Raw genomic sequence first — 618 nt, 5'->3', positions numbered from 1 at the left:
ATGGAAGCCAGACAGACTGGTGTGGTCCAGTTCTTAAAGGGGAGGGGCCATCTTGCTGGCCAGCCACTCCCTGCTCATTGCAGCCTTGAATCTCAGCCTGGAGAGACCTCGAAAGCAATTGTGTTGGCAGCACTAATGGATAGGCCCAGGGAAAAGAGCTCAGTGCTCAGGAACCTCCAAAGTGGTGCCAAGGGCCAAAACTCCTTAGGACAGTGTTACAACCAAAAACTAAGGCGGCAGGATGCACCCACTTTTAAATAGCGCTCCCAGCCCCTCAGACTTGAAAATATTCCCCTCTACTTTTTGTCCCTAGTGGTGCAACTCAATATCCGGTCTGGGGCAATGTACACTTGACTGACGTCATGATCTGTGGGTGCAGGAGCTAGTGGCAGTAGTGTTTAATGCTGCTGCAAAACAACAATTTTGCAAGTGGTACTAACATTGTTGTGCCCAGGTGCTAGCTGCTTTATGCCCAGTTAGTGCCCCAAGGGTGCCAATGGGCAGGGCAAAGCAACCAATCCCCCCCCCCCCACCCCACTCTGAAGTTGGTTGAGGGATGAATATTGGCCCCAGGACACAATATTTGGTCAGACAATCAAGTACAAAGACAACGTCAGC

Source organism: Somniosus microcephalus, unplaced genomic scaffold (assembly GCF_052327205.1).
Source record: "Somniosus microcephalus isolate GS21.2 unplaced genomic scaffold, FLI_Smic_1.0 unresolved_chr4, whole genome shotgun sequence".
Taxonomy (NCBI): Eukaryota; Metazoa; Chordata; class Chondrichthyes; order Squaliformes; family Somniosidae; genus Somniosus; species Somniosus microcephalus.
The sequence above is the reverse complement of the archived record's forward strand: the minus strand, read 5'-3'. Positions refer to the sequence as shown.